This window comes from Macaca mulatta, chromosome 3 (assembly GCF_049350105.2).
Source record: "Macaca mulatta isolate MMU2019108-1 chromosome 3, T2T-MMU8v2.0, whole genome shotgun sequence".
NCBI lineage: Eukaryota > Metazoa > Chordata > Mammalia > Primates > Cercopithecidae > Macaca > Macaca mulatta.
Window position 1 is genome coordinate 72,089,567 of NC_133408.1, and position 21,657 is coordinate 72,111,223.

Sequence of the window (21,657 nt, forward strand, 5' to 3'; positions counted from 1 at the left end):
TATATATATTTTTTTTTTACCTAATTGTAGCAAGGAAGCAAGCATTAAAGCAGAGGTGTGCATAAGTCTCTATGGGCATATAGGAAAAATGTTTTGCTTTATCTATGAAATAGGGCTTCAGACTGGACACAGTGGCTCATCCCTGTAATCCCAGCACTTTGGGAGGCTAAGGCAGGAGGAGGATTGCTTGAGGCCAGGAGTTCGAGACCAGTGTGGGCAACAGAGAGAGATCAAGTCTCTACTAAAAATAATAATACAAAAAATTAGCTGGGTGTGGTGGTACACGCCTGTAATCCCAGCTACTTGGGACACTGAGGCAGGAGAATCACTTGAACCCAGGAGGTGGAGCTGCAGTGAGCTGAGATCGTGCCACTGCACTCCAGTATGGGCAACAGAGCAAGACCCTGACTCTAACTAAAAGAAAAAAAAAGACGGCTTCAAGGAGGCACAGGTATTTGAGCTGAGTCTGACAGGTAAGTGGCCCTCTGAGTGGGTTGTCAAAGGGCAGGGCATCGATTTGGCAAGTGCTGGGAGGAGAGGAAGGGAGGTAGAGACAAGGAGAGAGGCTTGTGATGGCAGAGGGAGGAGCATGAGCAAAGACAAGGAGGAGGAAGCAGATGACCTGCTGGAAGCTATCCCGTGGCTTGGCCCAGGGGCCTGGCAGTGCATCAGGAGTTCAGACTAAGCGGGTCCTAGGGCCAGGCTAAGGAGTTTAGACTTTAACTTCCAGATACTGGGAAAGGCTTTAAGCCTCAGAAGAAAGGTCAGAGCTAAATATAACGGCTTAACATACACAACATTGCCAATGTAGAGGTGCTAGTTGAAGACGTGATCTGATTAAAGTCCAGGGAGAGGCTGGGTGTAGTGGCTCATGCCTGTAATCCCAGCACTCTGGGAGGCTGACGCGGGAGGATCACATGAGGCCAGGAATTCAAGACCAGCCTGGCCAACATGGCAAAACCCCAGCTGTACTAAAAAAAATAAAAATTAGCCGGGCAGGATGGCGTGCACCTGTAGTCCCAGCTACTCAGGAGGCTGAGGCAGGAGAATCTCTTAAACCTGGGAGGTGGAGATTGCAGTGAGCCAAGATCACACCACTGCACCAGGATGGGGCCACAGAGTGAGACCCTGTCTCAAGAAAATAAAAAATCATAAAAATAAAGTCCAGGGAGAATAGAAAGAGGGAGAAGAGAAGAGCGCTAAGGACAGAGCCTGCAGGACCACCACCTTTACGTCCTGACTTGAGTCTGGGAAGGAGAAGGGGAAAATGGTGAAGGTACAGGAAGAAACTCTGGGAGGCACACTGCTACAGAAGCTGCAGAGGACAGGGAGCCAAAACGAATTTTTATTTATTTATTTATTTTTTGAGACAAGTTCTCACTCTGTCACCCAGGCTGGAGTGCAGTGGTACAATCATGGCTCACTGCAGCCTCCAACTCCAGGGTTCAAGTGATCTTCCTGCCTCAGCCTCCCAAGTAGCTGGGACTACAGGTGCACGCCACTATGCTTGGCTAATTTTTAAATTTGGTTTTTGAAGAGATGGGGGTCTTGCTATGTTACCCAGACTGGTCTTCAACTCCTGGACTCAAGCAATCCTCCCACCTAGGTCTCCCAAAGTGCTGGGATTACAGGCATGAGCCCCCATGCCTGGCCTTTATTTTTTATAAAATCTTTGGACTAGTCTCAAAAAAAAAAAAAAAAAAAAAATCTTTGGACTAGACTTAGGGCGAAAGGGATCCTCAAGATTGCCTAGACCAGCCTCCTATCAGAGACTAATATGTCAAATACAAGGCTACACAGATGATGTAAATAATCTATATTTAGAAAAGACTGTGGTTAAAAACACACTCAAAGCAGCTGACCAACCCACTGCTCAACTGATTTCCAACCAATGCAGTTGGCAGAATAATGCCATTTAAAGTTGACCTGGGAAAAAAAATCTTTTAAGTCAGGGGTCAGCAAACTATGGCTTGTAGGCCAAATCTACCCTGCCACCTGGTTTTGTATGGCTCACAAGTAAGAACGATTTTTACATTTTATTTTACTTTACTTTTTTTGAGACAGGATCTCATTCTGTCACCCAGACTGGAGTGCAGTGGTGCCATCATAGCTCACGGCAGCCTCAAACTCCTGGGCTCAAGTGATCCTTCCATCTTGGCCTCTAGAGTAGCTGCGACTACAGGTGTGAGCCACCATGCCCAGCTGATTTTTACAGTTTAAACGGTTGAAAAAAAAATCAAAAGAAGAAGAATATTTTTTGACACGTAAAAACTAATGAAATTCAAATTTCAGGCTGGCTACAGTGGCTCACGCCTGTAATCCTAGCACTGTGGGAGGCTGAGGTGGGAGGATTACTTGAAGCCAGGAGTTCAACACCTATCTGGGCAACATACCAAGACTCCATCTCTACAAAAGTATTTTTATAATTAGCCAGGTGTAGTGGCACGCGCCTATAGACCTAGCTACTCAGGAGGGTGAGGCAGAAGGATTGCTTGAGCACAGGAGTTTGAGGCTGCAGTGAGCTACGACCATGAAATTCCACTCCAGCCTGGGTGACAGAGTGAGATGAGAGCCTGTCTCAAAAGTAATAATAATAAGTAAAAATGAAATTCAAATTTCAGTGTCTATTAATAAATCCTTTTTTTCTTTTTTCTGAGAAGGAGTTTCGCTCTGTCACCCAGGCTGCAGTGCAGTGGCACAATCTTGACTCACTGCAACCTCTGCCTCCCAGGTTTAAGTGATTCTCCTGCCTCAGCCTCCCAAGTAGCTGGGATTATAGGCACATGCCACCACGCCCAGCTAATTTTTGTATTTTTAGTAGAGATGGGGTTTCACCATGTTGGCCGGTCTGGTCTCGAACTCCTGACCTCAAATGATCCTCCTGCCTCAGCCTCCCAAAGAGCTGGGATTATAGGCATGAGCCACTGTACCCTACCAGAGCCACTGCACCCAGCCATTAACATAATGTCTTTATTACACACTTTATGTCCTCATGATCTGGCTCCCATGCCTATGTATTTTACCAACCTCATTCCCCACAAATATACATACACACACACACATTTTTACACACACACATTATTCACATGCACACGCACACACATACACAAACACACACTTTTTTAAATTTTGAGTTAGGGCCTTACTCTGTCACCAAGGCTGGAGTGCAGTGGTGCAATCTCAGCTCACTGCAACCTCTGCCTCCCTGGCTCAAGCGATTCTCCCACTTCAGCCTTCTGAGCATTTGGGACTACAGGCAGGCACGATGTCTGGCTAATTTTTTGTATTTTTAGTAGAGATGGTGTTTTGCCATGTTGCCCAGAGTGGTCTCAAACTTTTGGAATAAAATGATCCATGCGACTCGGCCTCCCAAAGTGCTGGGACTACAGGCGTGAGCAATCGTGCCTGGTCAAACACACAATTTATGGCTCAAGGAATACTAAGGACTTTTTTTTTTTTTTTTTTTTTTTTTTTTTTTGAGACGGAGTCTCGCTGTGTCTCCCAGGCTGGAGTGCAGTGGCGTGATCTCGGCTCACTGCAAGCTCCGCCTCCCGGGTTCACGCCATTCTCCCGCCTCAGCCTCCCAAGTAGCTGAGACTACAGGCGCCCGCCACCACGCCTGGCTAGTTTTTTGTATTTTTAGTAGAGACGGGGTTTCACCATGTTAGCCAGGATAGTCTCGATCTCCTGACCTCGTGATCCACCCGCCTCGGCCTCCCAAAGTGCTGGGATTACAGGCTTGAGCCACCGCGCCCGGCCTTTTTTTTTTTTTTTTTTGAGACAGAGTCTTGCTCTGTCACGCAGGCTGGAGTATAGTGCAGTGGCACAATTTCGGCTCACTGCAACCTCCCCCTCCCAGGTTCAAGGAATTATCCTCCCTCAGCATCCTGAGTAGTTGAGACTACAGGTGCATGCCACCATATCCAGCTAATTTTTGTATTTTGAGTAGAGACAGGGTTTCACCATGTTGCCCAGGCTGGTCTTGAACTCCTGACCTCAGGCGATCCACCTGTCTTGGCCTCCCAAAGTGCTGGGATTATAGGCATGAGCCACTGCACCCAGCCTATGTCATGTGTTTTTATTCCTCTACACCCTTTCAAATGTTGCTTCTCTGCCTGGAATCACCATATCCCCCATGTCATGAAGCAAGTCCTACTTCTTCATGGTGTAGATCAAGTGGCCTCCCCTATACCACATTATTTCCACCCCATCAACCCAGAAAATCAGTCAATCACTCCAGTTGAATTATCTTCTATCACTGCACCCAGCACTCAATAGGTGTTAGTTAAATATTTCATGAATTAAATATTTTATGAATTAAATAGAGTGGAAACTAAGCAGTTATTAAGAACTGAACAAGAGGTTGGCTGCAGTGGCTCACACTTGTAATCCCAGCACTTTGGGAGGCCGAGGCAGGAGGATCACTTGAGGTCAGGAGTTCGAGACCAGCCTGGCCAACATGGTGAAACCCTGTCTCTATTAAAAAAAAAAAAAAAAAGATAAAAAATAAAAAGAAACCAGTTATTTGGCTTTGGTCCAGCAGGAATCAAGCTAATTCATACTACATGACCAGGCAGGGTCGCTGTAAAGACCTTGAAGTCAGCAGGTCTATCGGCAGAGAAGCAGCACTTACTGTAGCATAATTCCACTAAGAATGGAAAATGAACCATAGGTGAGTGAAGAGGTAGCCAGAAACAGACAAATGGTTTAAGAGGAGCTAAAATAAATGGGATAAGCTAAAGGACTTTTTAAGAAGGTACATGAGAAGGCTGGGTGCTGTGGCTCATGCCTATAATCACAGCACTTTGGGAGGCTGAGCTGGGTGGATCACCTCAGGTCGAGAGTTCGAGACCAGCCTGACCAACAGGGAGAAACCCTGTCTCTACTAAAAATACAAAATTAGCTGGATGTGGTGCCACATGCCTGTCATCCCAGCTACTCAGGAGGCTGAGGCAAGAGAATCACTTGAACCTGGGAGGTAGAGGTTGCGGTGAGCCGAGCTTGCACTATTGCACTCCAGCCTGGGCAACAAGAGTGAAACTCCGTCTCCAAAAAAAAAAAAAAAGAAGATGCATGAGGCAAATGAGGCAACACAACATAACTAAGAATGGGCAATGCTCCTGAGAACGACTGACGGGCACCAGAACCTCAAAGCCAGTCCCCAGGAACCCTGACACAAGACCCAAAGAGGAATGCATAATGCATGGGCGCCATCCTCAAGAGGCTTCCAGTCTTGTCGAAATGATCAGACAAATAATTACTGGTCATGTTTGAAAAACCAGTGACTTTGGCCAGGAGCGGTGGCTCACACCTGTAATCCCAGCACTTTGGGAGGCCAAGGCAGGTGACTCACGAGGTCAGAAGTTTGAGACCAGCCTGGCCAACATGGTGAAACTCCATCTCTACTAAAAGTACAAAAATTAGTCGGGCACCTCTAATTCTAGCCACTCAGGAGGCCGAGCCAGGAGAATCGCTTGAACCCGGGAGGCGGAGGTTGCAGTGAGCTGAGATCCCACCACTGCACTCTAGCCTGGGCAACAAGAGCAAGACTCCATCTGAAAAAAAAAAAAAAAAAAAGGCAAACCAGGTACTTGAACCTCTTTCCAACCAATGACACTTTAATGAGATTGGCTGGGCACAGTGGCTCACACTTGTAATAATCCCAGCAGGATCATTTGAACCCAGGAGTTTGAGATCAGTTCTTGAGAACATAGCAAGATTCCTTCTCTTTAAAAAAAAGAAAAGAAAAAGAAAAATTGGTGGGGCATGGTGGTGCACGCCTGTGGTCCCAGATACTCAAGAGCCTGAGGCGGGAGGATGGCTTGAGCCCAGGAGTTCAAGGGTGCAGTGAGCCGAGATCAGGCCACAGCACTCCAGCTTGGGTGACAGAGTGAGACATTGTCTCAGAAAAAAAGCAAGACCATCAGCCTAGAGTTTGAAAGGAAATGTACATTTCCTCCACTAAAAGTTAGAACTGATTTACACATCCCCAGCTGACCACTAAGCCTGATATACAGCTCAGAATTGTTGACACCTGCCTTCTGGGTTGTAATGTGGTCCCAAGGAGAAAACAGAATATTTTTGGCTTTTTTTCAAGACAAAGTCTCACTCTGTCGCCCACACTGGAGTGCCAATGGTATAATCATAGCTCACTGCAGCCTCAACCTCCTGGGCTGAAGTGATCCTCCCCCCTCAGCCTCCTGAGTAGCAGAGACTACAGGCACACACCACCACACCCAGCTAAGTTATTATTATTAATATTTTTGTAGAGATGAGGTCTCACTATGTTACCCAGGCTGGTCTTGAATTCCTGGCCTCAAACGATCCTCCCATCCTGGCTCCCAAAGTGCTAGGATTATAAGCATGAGCCACAGTGCTGGCCAAAATAGAACATTAGAGACACACTTTACATTGAATTTACTTGGAAGGCTGATTCTTTTTCCACACCCTCCCTAAGACAGCGAGCTGGATTTTAGGACCTTAACTCTGCCCATGAAATGGTCAGGCCAGGGGAGATGGCCTTTACCTTTTGGATTACAAGAGTATCAACTCCCTCCCTGCTTGATTGAGCAGCAGAGCAAACTTGGCCACAGCTCCTTTTAGCTCTTCCCATCCTGCTCTGCAAAATGCTGTACCTCCCTGTACACTTCTGATTTCCTCCTTTTTTATTTTTATTTTTATTTTTGAGATGGGGTCTCACTCTGTTGCCCAGGCTGGAGTGCAGTGATGTGATCTCGGCTCACTGCAACCTCCGCCTCTTGGGTTCAAACGATTCTCCTGCCTCCCGAGTAGCTGGGATTACAGGCGCCTGCCACCACGCCTGGCTAATTCTTTTGTACTTTTTAGTAGAGACAGGGTTTCACCATGTTGGTCAGGCCAGTCTCAAACTCCTGACCTCAAGTGATCCACCTGCCTCAGCCTCCCAAAGTGTAGGAATGACAGGTGTGAGCCACCACGCCTGGCCAATTTCCTCCTCTTTTCATTGTCTCTACCAGGAGTGACTCGCAATCCATGTGTATTTAAAATTCTCGTGGCTATAGAGGAAAAAAATCTGCTGAGTAAGGTCAGTTGCTTCAAAGTAAATTGTGTATATCAGAATTCCACACACAGAAAAATCATTGCCGGAGAATGGACTCTGGATTCTTCATATTTGGCTCTAACAGGGAGGGAGAGGGCAGGGCCAGGGGTAGAAGACATGCCGGTGGGAAGGTCTATTCTCAGATTCTCAGACACAGCGGCTCCCAGGCCCCATCTGGACCACTGTCTTCTGCAGCTCAGAACAGAACTTCTGCCTGGCTGGCCCCAGCTACTTCATCTGGGGCAAGCAAAGGACCAACGGATTTAAAAACAAAACAAAACAAAAAAGTCACTGCTGACAAGGGCTTCTTGCCCCTAGTTCCAAAGTACAAAAGCCAGTTTTCCTGCAGGACCAGGCCTCGGAGGCCTGATTTTGGATAAGAGGAAAAAAGCTCCTCGCCCAAACAAACGCTTTCCAACTTCTCAATCTCTGTATCTTTCAACAGGCTTCTAAGATCACCTTACTTCCTTCACCTTGTTAGGACTGACCTCTTACCTTCACCTGTGTAAGGAAAAATTAAAAGCCTGTACAGAGGTTGTGAAGGTCACACACAATTGCGAGAACCAAGCTTATTTGCTTTGGTAATAGGGATAAATTTGTTCAGGTTCCCGGGCATTGAAAGAGTACACAGTATAGCCGGGCATGGTGGCACGTGCGTGTAATTCCAGCTACTGGGGAGGCTAAGGCAGGAGAATTGCTTGAACCTGGGAGGCAGAGGTTGCAGTGAGCCGAGATTGTGCCACACTGCACTCCAGCCTGGGCGACAGAGCGAGACTCCGTCTCAAAAAAAAAAAAGAGTACACAGTAGATTTTGAAAAGCTTCTGAATCAGAGGAGAGTCAAACAGGGAACTCCCTATAACAAGGGCTGGGATCCTCAGCACATGCACTTACACTATATTTTATTTTATCTTTTGTTTAGAGATGGAGTTTGCTCTGTCACTCAAGCTGGAGTGCAGTGGTGTGATTTCGGCTCACTGCACTCTGCCTCCCGGGTTCAAGTGATTCTCATGCCTCAGCCTCCCGAATTGCTGGGATCAGAAGTGTGTGCCACCACACCTAGGTAATTTTTGTATTTTTGGTACAGACCGGGTTTCACCATGTTGGGCAGGCTAGTCTCGAACTCCTGACCTCAGGTGATCTGCTCACCTCGGCCTCCTAAAGTGCGGGGATTACAGGTGTGAGCCACCATGCCCGGCCTTATGCTATATTTTATGATTTAAAAAAAAAAAAAAAAGCCAGCGCAGCCATAAAAAAGAATGACATCATGTCCTTTGCTGCAACATAGATACATCTGGAGGCCGTTATCCTAAGTGAATTAGCGCAGGAACAGAAAACCAAATACCACATGTTCTCACTTAAAAGTGGGAGCTAAACTGGGTACATGTGGATACAAAGACGGGAAAAACACAGTAATGGCCACGTGCAGTGGCTCACACCTGTAATCCCAGCACTTTGGGAGGCCGAGGCGGGCAACTCACTTGAGATCAGGAGTTCGAGACCAGCATGGCCAACATGGTGAAACCCTGTCCCTACTAAATATACAAAAATTAGCCAGGCATGGTGGTGGGCACCTGTAATCCCAGCTACTCAGGAGGCTGAGGCAGGAGAATCACTTGACCCCAGGAGGTGGAGGTTGCAGTGAGCTAAGATCACACCATTGTGTTCCAGTCTGGGCGACAGAGCGAGACTGTGTAAAAACAAAAAACAAACAAAAAAAAGGATACTGAGGACTACAAGAAGGCAGCGGAAGGAGGGCAAAGACTGAGAAACTACCTACTGGATACCGTGCTCAATCCCTGGGTGAGGAGATCAATCATACCCCAAACCTCAGCATCATGTGATATACCCATGTAACAAACCTGCACATGTACTCCTTGAAGCTAAAATAAAAGTTGAAATGATATGTAATATAACCAGCTATTCTGGGAAGCTGAGATCTTCTGCATGCCACATAGTTGACATCAATTTTTAAAATTCAGGTGAGGAGTAAATGCCGGCCGGGCGCGGTGGCTCACGCCTGTAATCCCAGCACTTTGGGAGGCCGAGGCAGATGGATGACCTGAGGTCGGGAGTTCAAGACCAGCCTGGCCGACATGGCGAAACCCGTCTCTACTAAACATATAAAAATTAATCAGGTGTGGTGGCCCGCACCTGTAATCCCAGCTACTCAGGAGGCTGAGACAGGAGAATCACTTGAACCCAGGAGGTGGAGATTGCAGTAAGCCAAGATCGCACCACTGCACTCCAGCCCAGGTGACAGAGCAAGACTCTGTCTCAAAAAAGAGTGAACTGCTAGCAGATAGACAAACGTTTAACAGTTCAATGCATAAAAACATTCCAATGACAGCAAAAAAAACCAAGAAAAGGCAAATCAGACTCACGTGTCTCCAGTGCTAGATTTCTAGTAGACCACACTCTTCTCTTCCTGTTCCTTCCCTAGATAAAAATGCAGAACAAAGTTCTGACTACAGATTTCTTCAAGAAAGACCTGTGGATTCTGCAAGAGCAAGAGCCTAGAAAGAGAGAATGAGGAAATGAACATCGTAGTCCACACACAAAACAGGAAAGAGGGAGGCTGTCTGGCTTCACTCTCTCTCCTGGTACGACTGGCACAAAAACGGGTCAGAGGCAAAATTTCCTAAGACTGCTTCCTCTGCGAAATGCTTTACTCCTACCACCTTCAATCACTGTAGAGTCAACATACTCTTTTCTATGGCTTCAATTCTGCAAGGTTCAGGTCTGACAGGAAATCACATATACCTGATTAGCAGGGTACAAAGGCAAGGGAGAGGGAAAGAGAATCTCTTGGGAGAACTAAATGCATAGACAAAGAAGCAGACTTGGGCGGGTGCGGTGGTTGATGTCTGTAATCCCAATACTTTGGGAGGCCAAGGCAGATGGGCCACTTGAGGTCACGAGTTCGAGACCAGCCTGGCCAACATGGTAAAACCCCATCTCTACTAAAAATACAATAATTAGCCTGCTGGTAACAGTGTGTGCCTGTAATCCCAGCTATTTGAAAGGCTGAGGCAGGAGAATCACTTTAACCCAGCGGGCAGAGGCTGCAGTGAGCCAAGATCATACCATTTCACTCCAGCCTGGGCAAGAGAGAGACTCTGTCTCAAAAAAAAAAAAAAAAAAAAAAATTAGCCAGGTATGGTGGCACATGCCTGTGGTCCCAGCTACTCGGGAGGCTGAGGCAGGAGAACTACTTGATAAACCCCGGAAGCAGAGTCTGCAGTGAGCCAAGATCGTGCCTCTGCACTCCAGCCTGGGTGATAGAGCGAGACTCCATCTCAAAATAAATAAATAAATAAACAAACAATAAATATAATGAGGGGACAGAGACAACAGCCTTCCAAGATGAATCAGAGAAAGGATCTGCTGCCCAATTACAAGGGAGCAAAGACAACAGGTGTGTGTGTGTGTGTGTCTCTGAGATAGGGTCTTGCTCTGTCGCCCAGGCTGGAATGCAGCCATGCAATCATAGCTTACTGCATCCTAGAACTCCTGGGCTTAAGCAATTATCCTGCCTCAGCCTCCCGAGTAGCAGGGACTACAGATGCACACCATTATGCCCTGCTAATTTTTCATTTTTTGTAGAAACAGGGTCTCGCTATGTTGCCCAGGCTGACCTTGAACTCATGGCCTCAAGGGATCCTCCCACATCGGCCTCCCAAAGTGTTGAGATGACAGCTGTGAGCCACCACACTGGGCCTGCAGTTTCTTATAAACATATACTTACCATAAGACCCAGCAAGGCCGGGCACGGTGACTCATGCCTGTAATCCCAGCACATTAGGAGGCCGAGGTGGGCGGATCACCTGATGTCAAAAGTTTGAAACCAGCCTGACCAACATGGTGAAACCCTGTCTCTATTAAAAATACAAAATTAGCTGGGCCACCATGCTGGTAATCCCAGCTACCAGGGAGACTGAGGCAGGAGAATTGGTGAACCCTGAAGGCGGAGGTTGCAGTGAGCTGAGATCGCGCCACTGCACTCCAGCCCGGGCAACAAGAGCAAAATTCTGTCACAAAATAAATAAACAAATAAATAATTATACTGATGGAAAGGAGCCAGACACAAGAGCACATACTGTATGGTTTCAGTTATATGAAACACTAGAGGCCGGGCACGGTGTCTCATGCCTGTAATCCCAGCACTTTGGGAGGCCAAGGTGGGTGGATCACGAGGTCAGGAGTTTGAGACCAGCCTGGCCAATATGGTAAAACCCCGTCTCTACTAAAAATACAAAAAAATTATCCAGGCGTGGTGGCGGGCGCCTGTAGTCCCAGCTACTCGGGAGGTTGAGGCAGGAGGATCTCTTGAACCCAGGAGGCAGAGGTTGCAGTGAGCTGAGATTGCACCATTGCACTCCAGCCTGGGTGACAGAGTGAGACTTGGTCTCAAAAAAAAAAAGAAAAAAAAAAAGAAGAAACACTAGAAAATACAAATGCTATAATGACAAAGATCAGATCAGTAGGGCTAGGAGTTGGGACAAGGCGCTGACTGGAAAGAGGTCCTAGGAAACTTATGGGTGATGGAAATGTGATTGTGGTGATAATTACAAGCATGAATAAATTTATCAAAATTCATCAAAATGTGCACTTAAAGAATGCATTTTATTGCATTTAATTATATATCAATAAAACACTGGTTTTAAAAAACTCTCTCATGGGAGGCTGCTCTAGGCAACCTTGAGGATCCTTTTAACCCTAATTCTAGTCCAAGGATTTTCTAAAAAATAAAAAAGGCCGGGCGTGGTGACTCACGCCTGTAATCCCAGCACCATTTGGGAGGCCGAGATGGGCGGATCACAAGGTCAGGAGATCGGGACCATCCTGACTAACATGGTGAAACCCCGTCTCTACTAAAAATACAAAAAAAAATTAGCCAGGCCTGGTACCAGGCACCTGTAGTCCCAGCTACTAGGGAGGCTGAGGCAGGAGAATGGCGTGAACCCAGGAGGCAGAGCTTGCGGTGAGTCAAGATCTCATCACTGCACTCTAGCCTGGGCGACAGAGCAAGACTCCATCTCAAAAAAGAAAAAAGAAAAAAAAAAAGGTTGGGCATGGGGACTCACACCTATAATCCCAGCACTTTGGGAGGCTGAGGAGGGAGGATCGCTTGAGCCCAGGAGTTCCAGATCAGCCTGGGCAACATAGTGAAATGCCATCTCTACAAAAAATAAAATAAATGAGCCAGGCATGGTGGTGCATACTTGTAGTCCCAGCTACTTGGGAGGCTGAGGCAGGAGGATCACTTGAGCTCAGGAGTTTGAGATTCCAGTGAGCTATGATTGCACGGCTACACTCTAGCCTGGGTGACCAAGTGAGACCCTGTCTCTTAAAAAAAAAAAAAAAAAGAAAGAAAAGAAGGAAGGAAAGGAAGGCATATATTAAATCATTTGAAAATTTTAAAAGTCCTGACTACTTTGTTTCACCAACATGATAGTGACAGGGCTATGGTCATGATATTGAAAACCTACTTGGCACTGTAATACAGAAATCTTGGATTTTATTATTTTCCTCCCTGATCCTCATTCCAATATCAGTCATCAAATATTTAAAAAGTAATAATATGCAAATCATACATAAAGAAAATATAGTGGCCAGGTACAGTGGTCATGCTTGTAATCCCAGCTCTTTGGGAGGTAGAGGCAGGTGGATCGCTTGAGGCCAGGAGTTTGAGACCAGCCTGGCTAACATGGTGAAACCCTGTCTCTACTAAAAATACAAAAATTAAAAAATTAGTTGGGCATAGTGGCCCACACCCATCTACTCGGGAGGCTGAGGCAGGAGAATCCTTTGAACCCTGTAGGCGGAGGTTGGAGTGAGCCGAGATCGCGCCACTGCACTCCAGCCTGGGCAACAGAATGAGACTCTGTCAAAAAAAAAAAAAAAAATTAAAAAAGAAAATAAAATATAGTAAATATATTTAATGAATGAAAACATGATTTAATTCCCAACTTGACATTGTATCGTTATAACAATGTATCTGGTAAGTACTTATTTTAAAATTCTAATTCTAATGGGAAAGAAGACAAACTCGGACACTTCAACTCTGAGTTTGGGGACTGCCCCAGTCTTGCACTGAGGGTGCTCCTGTGTGCAAGGGATTGCATCATTCATTCATGCTGTTTGGCAACATGCGGCTGCTGTAAGATTAGACAAGTGAAGTTACCCAAAACATAAATCAATGAAAAGCAAGCCTGAAGATTCTAGGAAATGATCTGCCTATGCGATTAAGAAGAAATGTAGACTCAGAGAGGAAGCCTGGAAGAGGAAAAGGAAAGTCGGCAAAATCAGAAAGTTGGGTGCAGGGAAAGCACAAGCCAGGACTCACGCTGTGTCCTGGGCCTCCGGGGCTCCTTTCGGCTGCAGGGGGCCAGCGCCGGCTCCAATGCTCAGGCGAGCAGTTCCCAGGGAGGTGAACTGTGCAGACTCAGGGCCTCCACTGAACGCTCTCTTGAAATCTGCTGATACGCAGGGTGGCTTCTGATGAGTTCTGCAAGTGCTTCTGTAAACTGGAGACACCAGATCTCTGTTCTGCAAAGCCGGGCTGGGAGGACGCTTTGGCCCCGCCCCAGGGGAGGGGCTCCCGGAACCAGCCCTCTCCTCCTGCGGGGGCTCAGCGCCTGTATTCCGAGAAGCGCACGGTGCGGAGCGAGCTTTTGCTTTTTCGGCAAAGCCGCGCCCCGTGGCACCTCCGCTTTAAGCTCCTGGACCTTCAGAAGCTGCTCCGCGCTGCCGCCACCACCACTTAGGATCTAAGGGTAGGTGAGGGAAGCAAGGGACCGCTGCACTGATTTTGCAATTAATAAAACCCCGTCGGGGGGCCTCTTTTGAAATCCACGTTTGGCATTATGCGCTTGCAGCACTGTAGGTCCCAAAAGAACTTCAAAGACTACTTATATTCTTTTTTTTTTTTTTTTTTTTTTTTGAGATGGAGTCTCTCTCGGTCGCCTGGGCTGGAGTGCAGTGGCACGATCTCGGCTTAGTGCAAGCTCCGCCTCCTGGGTTCACAGCATTCTCCTGCCTCAGCCTCCCAAGTAGCTGGGACTACAGGCGCCCGCCACCACACCCAGCTAATTTTTTGTATTTTTAGTAGAGACGGGGTTTCACCATGTTAGCCAAGATGACCTCGTGATCCGCCCACCTCGGCCTCCCAAAGTGTTGGGATTACAGGCGTGAGCCACCACACCCGGCCAAGACTACTTATATTCTCAATTAAAATGCAACCATGAGTAACAAAATGAGTCTTTGCACCTTGTTGTTATTTTATTTTTAATTTTTATTTATGTTTTTAAATAGAGATGGGGGGGCTCCCGTTCCTGGGCTCAAGCGATCCTCCCTCCTCGGCCTCCCAAAGTCTTGGGATTACAGGTGTGAGCTACCGCGCCCGGCCTATTTCTTCTTAAAATTTTTCTGGCCAGGCTCGGCGGCTCAAGCCTGTAATCCCAGCACTTTTGGAGGCTGAGGCAAGCGGATCACCTGAGGTCAGGCGTTCCAGACCAGCCTGGCCAGCATGGCAAAACTCCGTCTGGAGCAAAAATACAAAATTAGCGGGGCATGGTGGTGCATGCCTGTAGTCCCGGCTACTTGAGAGGCTGAGGCAGGAGAATTGCTTGAACCCCGGGGAAGGAGGTTGCAGTGAGCCACGATCGTGCCACTGCACTACAGCCTGAGCAACAGAGTAAGACTGGTTTAAAAATATATATATGAATTCCATGTGTCACTTGCCCAGCTCCTTGCATGTAACTACAACAAATAACGGGTGTTTCCCCCAAACATTTACCACTAGAGTTAGCTGGCTAGAGCTGGGCATCGAGGTCCACTCTAAAACACAACCTGGAACCTCAAAGGCTGACAGTCTGAACTCCAGGCTCACTCTACGTTGCTTACCCACACAGAGGATGCAATCCCTGGGGTGGGACACTTGGTCACAGCATCTCTGCCCTTAGCTACAGGACCCTCCTCACCAAAACACAATTTTTTTCCTTTCCCGAGGCTGAGTCTCACTGTTTCCCAGGCTGGAGTGCAGTGGTGTGATCTCAGCTCACTGCAACCTCCGCCTCCTGGGTTCAAGTGAGTCTCCTGCCTCAACCTCCCCAGTAGCTGGGATTACAAGCGCACGCCACCATGCCCAGCTAGTTTTTGTGTTTTTAGTAGAGACTGGGTTTCACCATGTTGGCCAGGCTGGTCTCAAACTCCTGACCTCAAATGATCTGCCCACCTCAGCCTCCCAAAGTGCTGGGATTACAGGCATGAGCCACCACACCCAGCCTGCTGTAGTTTTTTAAAAAGCATAATAGGCTGGGCACATTGGCTCACGCCTGTAATCCCAGCACTTTGGGAGGCCGAGGCGGGTGGATCACCTGAGGTCAGGAGTTCAAGACCAGCCTGGCCAACAATTTGAAACCCTGTCTCTACTAAAAATATAAAAATTAGCCTGCCATGGTGGCGCCTGCCTGTAATCCCAGCTACTTGGGAGGCTGAGGCAGGTGAATCGCTTGAACCTGGGAGGGGAGGTTGCAGTGAGGTGAGATCACGCCACTGCACTCCAGCCTGGGCAACAGAATGAGAATCCATCTCAAAAAAACACACAAAAACCAAAAGCATAATAAAAGAAACAAAATGTTAAACACCAGATGTTTGTATCTAAGTGGTAACTGAGAATTTATTTTGAGGGGAAAAGAAACTCAAGTAAGTAAATGTGGAAGGCTAGAAGAGTTAACTTATGCTATTTGTATTTCATAAATGTTTAACATTAAATATTCCTTAAAATATTAAATATTCTTAAAAATTTCAGATAAGGCCGGGCGCGGTGGCTCAAGCCTGTAATCCCAGCACTTTGGGAGGCTGAGGCGGGCGGATCACAAGGTCAGGAGATCGAGACCAGCCTGGCTAATACGGTGAAACCCCGTCTCTACTAAAAAATACAAAAAACTAGCCGGGTGAGGTGGCGGGCGCCTGTAGTCCCAGCTACTCGGGAGGCTGAGGCAGGAGAATGGCGTAGACCCGGGAGGCGGAGCTTGCGGTGAGCTGAGATGCAGCCACTGCACTCCAGCCTGGGGACAGAGCGAGACTCCGTCTCAAAAAAAAAAAAAAAAAAAAAATTTTCAGATAAAATATTTATATTTACTAAAATCTGGCTGGGTGTGGTGGTGCATGCTTGCAGTCCCAGCTACTTGGGAGGCTGAGGCGGGAGGATCATTTGAGCTCAGGATTTCAAGGTTACAGTGTGCTGTGATCATGCCACTGTTCTCCACCCTGGGTAACAGAGCAAGCCCTTGTCTCTGAAAAATTAGTTAATTAATTAAAATCTGTCACCTCTTCATGGTCCTGGAATCAACCTCACACTCACACCTGTATTAATACTTGTGGGCATGAGATGGCTGTATTGTAGACATTGTTTTGCTAGAGCACATCACATTAAAAATATATATAGTTGCCTAGAAGACACTAATGAGTGGTCACATATAACAACCAGGAGGTAATCTTGTCAGAGAAAGCAAAACTGTGAAACAGATTAAAATATGCTTCATCAGGCTGGGCAGAGTGGCTCACGCCTGTAACCTCAGCACTCTGGGAGGCCGAGGCGGGAGGATCACCTGAGGTCACGAGTTCGAGACCAGCCTGGCCAACATGATGAAACCCCATCTCTACTAAAAATACAAAAAGTAGCTAGGCCTGGTGGCGGGCACCTGTAATCTCAGCTACTAGGGAGGCTGAGGCAGAAGAATCACTTGAACCCAGGAGGCAGAGGTTGCAGTGAACCGAGATTACACCACTGCACTCTAGCCTGGGTGACAAAGCCAGACTCTGTCTAAAAACACAAAAAGCAAAAAAAAAAAAAAAAGCTTCAATGCTGTTCTTACTGGAATAATAGCACAAGTGAACCAAATACAATACAGCATAATGAAGGCATAATTACTGGAATAATAGCACGTGAGAACCAAATACAATACAGCATAATGAAGGTATAATAAAAATATTAGCAAATTATTTTGCAAAGTTTTAATCACAATTGGTTAGTCAAAAGTAATACAGGTCATACTACTGTTCCTAAAGGTTTTCTTTCTTCTTTTTTTTTTTGTTTTGAGACAGGGTCTCACTGTCACCCAGGCTGGAGTGCAGTGGCATGATCATAGCTCACTGAAGCTTCAAACTCCTAGGCTCAAACAATCCTCTTGCCTCAGCCTTCTGAGCAGGTGGGACCACAGGTGTGTGCCACCACACGAGGCTGTTTTTTTTTATGTTTAGTAGAGCCTGGGTCTCATTAGTCTCCAACTCCTGGGCTCAAGTCCAAGCATGATCCACTTTACCCGGCTCTGAAAGATTTTCTATAGATCACATTTTTGTAAGCTAACATTTTTTTTTTTTTTTTTTTTTTTTTCCTGAGATGGAGTCTCTCTCTGTCACCCAGGCTGGAGTGCAGCAGCGTGATCTCAGCTCACTGCAACCTCTGCCTCCCGGGTTCAAGCGATTCACCTGCCTCAGCCTCCCAAGTAGGTGGGATTACAAGCATGCACCACCATGCCCGGCTAATTTTTGTATTTTTAGTACAGATGGGGTTTCACCATGTTGGACAGGCTGGTCTTGAACCCCTGGCCTCAGGTGATTCACTTGCCTTGGCCTCCCAAAGTGCTGGGATTATAGGAGTGAGCCACCGTGCCCAGCCACAAATTTTCTAATGGCTAATTATGTTAGAATCATGTACTCTTTTTAAAAGTCATTCAGTGCTAATAGCCTTCTAAAGTATAGTAAATTGAAACAAGCCCTCCGGAAACAATATGGTGTTATTCAGTAACATTGAACACAAGCGGCGGAGCGCAGTGGCTTACTCCTGTAATCCCAGCACTTTGGGAAGCTGAGGTGGGCGGATCACGAAGTCAGGAGATCAAGACCATCCTGGCTAACACGGTAAAATCCCGTCTCTACTAAAAATACAAAAAAAAAAATTAGCCGGGCGTGGTGGCAGGTGCCTGTAGTCCCAGCTACTCGGGAGGCTGAGGCAGGAGAATGGCATGAACCCAAGAGGCGGAGCTGCAGTGAGCCAAGATCGCACCCCTGCACTCCAGCCTGGGCGACAGAGCGAGACTCCATCTAAAAAACAAACAAACAAAAAACATTAAACACAAGCAATTTCTACGACCCAGCAATTCCACCTGAGGAAGACACTCAGGAGAAACTTGCATGATTAAGCTGGCTGGGTGTGGTGCCTCATGCTTCTAATCCTAGCACTTTGGGAGGCCTAGATGGGAGGATCCCTTGAGCCCAGGAGTTCAAGACCACCCTGGGCAACATATTGAGCACTAATCTGTACAAAAAATAAACAAAATTAGCTGGACGTGGTGGCACACATCTCGAATCCCAAGTACTTGGGTAGCTGAGGTGGGAGGATGACTTAAGCCTAGGAGGTTGAGGCTGCGCTAAGATCACGCCACTGCACTCCAGCCTGGGTGACAGAGTGAGACTCCACCCCCCAAAAAAAAGAAAAAAAAAAAAAGAGGCTGGGTGCAGTGGCTCATGCCTGTAATCACAGTACTCTGAGAAGCTGAGGTGGGCAGATCACCTGAGGTCAGGAATTTGAGACCAGCCTGACCAACATGGAGAAACCCTGTCTCCTCTAAAAATACAAAATTAGCTGGGTGTAGTGGCGCATACCTGTAATCTTAGCTACTCAGGAGGCTGAGGCAAGAGAATCGCTTGAACCTGGGAGGCGGAGGTTGTGGTGACCCAGGATTATGCCATTGCACACCTGCCTGGGCAACAAGAACAAAACTCTGTCTCAAAAAAACAAACAAACAAACAAAAAAACTGACACTTGTATGACTGGAGGAGCCACATATATGTAAGAATTTTCACAGCAGTACTGTGAACATTCTCAGTTACTGTGATACTCCAATAGCCACCGGAAACTTTAAAAAGAGACTATCATTTAATGTCATAAATGATAACTTACAACATAAAATTCAGGACAGTAGTTACTTCTGAAAGTAAGAAAGGAAATGAGACTGAGAAAAGGTATGTAGAGTTAATAATGATACTATAACAATAATGTTCCTTTAAGTAGGATGGTAGGTATACAGATGCTTTTTATATCTGTGTGTATAAAATATTTGCTAATAAATGTAATATTTCTTATCAATACATTAAATACCAATACACTGCCGTCCAGGCGCAGTGGCTCACGCCTGTCATCCCAGCACTTTGGGAGGCCGAGGCAGAGCAGATCACAATGTCAGGAGATGGACACCATCCTGGCCAACATGGTGAAACTCCATCTCTACCAAAATACAAAATATTAGCCAGGCGTGGTGGCATGTGCCTGTAATCCCACCTACTCGGGAGGCCGAAGCAGGGGAATCGTGTGAACCCAGCAAGCGGAGGTTGCAGTAAGCCAAGATTGCACCACTGCACTCCAGCCTGGCGACAGGGAAAGACGCCGTCTCAAAAAAAAAACAAAAACCAATACATTAAAATAATATAAATGTCTTGAAAGAGCACAGTGAACACAGTTTGAAATGTGATTTAATATAAACATTGTCATTCAAAATAAGTCATGCCATGGAAATATGCCCATATGTCACATGAATAAGGGAAGTTGCAGAACATACATATCATTTGAGACCCCATTTTTGAACAAAGAAATCTCTATGTGTGTCTACATCCAGGTATGGTATATGGTTATATATCCATGCCTATATATCTATATAAAAAAGGAAACATTATTCATTTGTTTATATTTTTGAGACAGGGTCTGGCTCTGTCACTGTCCAGGCTGGAGTTCAGTGGTGCAATCTCAACTCACTACAATCTCTGCCTTCTGGGTTCAAGCGCTGGGATTTTGTTGTGAGCTATCTTTATAATGGAAAAAGTGGGAGAAATTTATATTACAAAGTGATATGATTACAGTATAAGAACTGTGGCAGGCCAGGCGCAGTGGCTCAAGCCTGTAATCCCAGCACTTTGGGAGGCCGAGATGGGCGGATCACGAGGTCAGGAGATCGAGACCATCCTGGCTAACACAGTGAAACCCTGTCTCTACCAAAAAATACAAAAAACTAGCTGGGCGAGGTGGCGGGCGCCTGTAGTCCCAGCTATTCGGGAGGCTGAGGCAGGAGAATGGCGTAAATCCGGGAGGTGGAGCTTGTAGTGAGCTGAGATCTGGCCACTGCACTTCAGCCTGGGCAGCAGAGCGAGACTCCGTGGCCACTGCACTTCAGCCTGGGCGGCAGAGCGAGACTCCGTCTCAAAAAAAAAAAAAAAAAAAAAAGAACTGTGGCAATATTTGACTGAATCTTCCCCTTCCTCCTCCTAGAAATTATGCAAAGTGATAGGGAGATATGGTGGTAGGGGGGAAATGAGGCAGAAATCCCATATTCAACAAAACTAGGAGACACAAAGTCACTGGAGACTCCAAGACCTGCACAAGGGCTACCAAAGTTACATGGGAAGAGGCAGATGCAGATCCCAGAAAACACCAGCAAAAATAGACTCTCTGAAGATGAGCCGTTCGTGCCACAGTGCAAACATGTGTTGTTTGAAACAAGCAGAGCAGAGCAGGGATAAAAAGAACTGAGGGCAAGGCTCAATCAAGCAGAAAGGGAGTTGAAACCCTTGTAACCCAAGGGGTGAAGATGCCCAAGGGGTGTAACCCAAGGTTAAGGTCCGAACACCCAGCTCACCTTCCTAGGGAGGGCGTGGGAAAAGAATCAGCCTTCCAAGTAAATTCAATGTGTGTCTCTAACATTCTGTTTTGGCCAGCACGGAAACTCACACCTGTAATCCAAACACTTTGGGAGGCCAAGGCGAGAGGATTGCTTGAGCCCGGGAATGCAAGACCAGCCTGGTTATCATAGCAAGACTCTCTCTCTCTTTTTTTTTTTGGGGGGACAGAATCTTTCTGTGGCCCAGGCTGGAGTGCAGTGGCACGATCTCAGCTCACTGCAACCTCTGACTCCCGGATTCAAGCGATTCTCCTGCCTCAGCCTCCCGAATAGCTGGGTCCACAGGTGCCTGCCACTATGCCCAGCTAATTTTTGTATTTTTAGTAGAGACGGGGTTTCACCATGTTGGGCAGGATGATCTTGATCTCTTGACCTTGTGATCTGCCTGCCTCGGCCTCCCAAAGTGCTGGGATTACAGGTGTGAGCCACCTGGTCTGACTTGGAGACAATGTCTTTAAAGAGGTGATTATGTTAAAATGAGGTCTTCCGAGTGAGCCCTAATCGGATCTGACCGGTGTCCTTGTAAGAAGAGAAAATTTGGACATGGAGAGACATCAGAAGCATGTGAGTGTGCTGGGCACAGTGGCTTATGCCTGCAATCCCAACACTTTGGGAGGCCGAGGTAGACAGATCACTTGAGGCCAGGAGTTCAAGACTAGCTGGGGCAACATGGCAAAACACTGTCTCTAATAAAAATACAAAAATTAGTCCGGCGTGATAGTGCACGCCTGTAATCCCAGCTACTCGTGAGGCTGAGGCAGGAGAACTGCTTGAACTGGGAGGCAGAGGTTGCAGTCAGCTGAGATTGTGCCACTGCACTCCAGCCTGGGTGACACAGCGAG

The 21,657-nt window shown here is 46.9% G+C and overlaps 1 protein-coding gene across 29 annotated transcripts in view; it reads right to left on the bottom strand.

Moving 5' to 3' along the window:
* Positions 1-21,657, bottom strand: part of PSPH (phosphoserine phosphatase) — a 43,536-nt gene that overhangs the window by 11,639 nt on the left and 10,240 nt on the right. For 5 of the 29 annotated variants that reach the window (XM_028845752.2, XM_028845760.2, XM_028845744.2 and 2 more), the window contains 2 exons: positions 13,426-13,606; positions 9,461-9,592 (listed from right to left, as the gene is read on the bottom strand). The gene's annotated coding sequence lies outside the window, so the exon portion shown is untranslated. Of the gene's footprint in view, positions 1-5,432; positions 5,556-9,460; positions 9,593-13,425; positions 13,850-17,926; positions 18,023-18,749; positions 18,848-21,657 lie in introns of those variants that run through there. The other 24 variants (XM_077996708.1, XM_028845751.2, XM_077996705.1 and 21 more) reach the window with 15 other exon arrangements.